Source organism: Pseudochaenichthys georgianus, chromosome 18 (assembly GCF_902827115.2).
Source record: "Pseudochaenichthys georgianus chromosome 18, fPseGeo1.2, whole genome shotgun sequence".
NCBI classification, from domain to species: domain Eukaryota; kingdom Metazoa; phylum Chordata; class Actinopteri; order Perciformes; family Channichthyidae; genus Pseudochaenichthys; species Pseudochaenichthys georgianus.
Window position 1 is genome coordinate 15,093,624 of NC_047520.1, and position 332 is coordinate 15,093,955.

At 36.7% G+C, this 332-nt stretch overlaps 2 non-coding genes across 2 annotated transcripts; both read left to right on the plus strand.

Moving 5' to 3' along the window:
* LOC117464159 (small nucleolar RNA SNORD29) lies at positions 1-64 on the plus strand. Its single transcript, XR_004554049.1, has one exon. It is a non-coding gene; the product is annotated as a small nucleolar RNA SNORD29 (small nucleolar RNA).
* Positions 65-268: 204 nt separating this feature from the next.
* LOC117464165 (small nucleolar RNA SNORD29) lies at positions 269-332 on the plus strand. The gene has a single exon (XR_004554055.1). It is a non-coding gene; the product is annotated as a small nucleolar RNA SNORD29 (small nucleolar RNA).

Below are 332 nucleotides of genomic sequence, written 5' to 3' on the forward strand. Positions count from 1 at the left end.
TTCCAATGATGATTAACTTAGCTCACTTTGAACCGATGTGAAACGACACGAACAACTGAGAAACTGCATTATTTAACTGTTTAATTTTGGAGCTCCTGAGCTGTGTAGCTAACTTGTGTTTACAATTGTAGAAATGTAGATGCATAGTTAAAATGTACCTGTATTCTGCCAACAGATGAATTGACTGAAGGAATCTTTTGTGAAGCTGAGAAAATGTTTAGGGTGAGTCTCCTTTACTCCTTATTCTTCATGTCATTTCATAATGCAGTTCCAATGATGATGAACTTAGCTCACTTTGAACCGATGTGAAACGACACGAACAACTGAGAAAC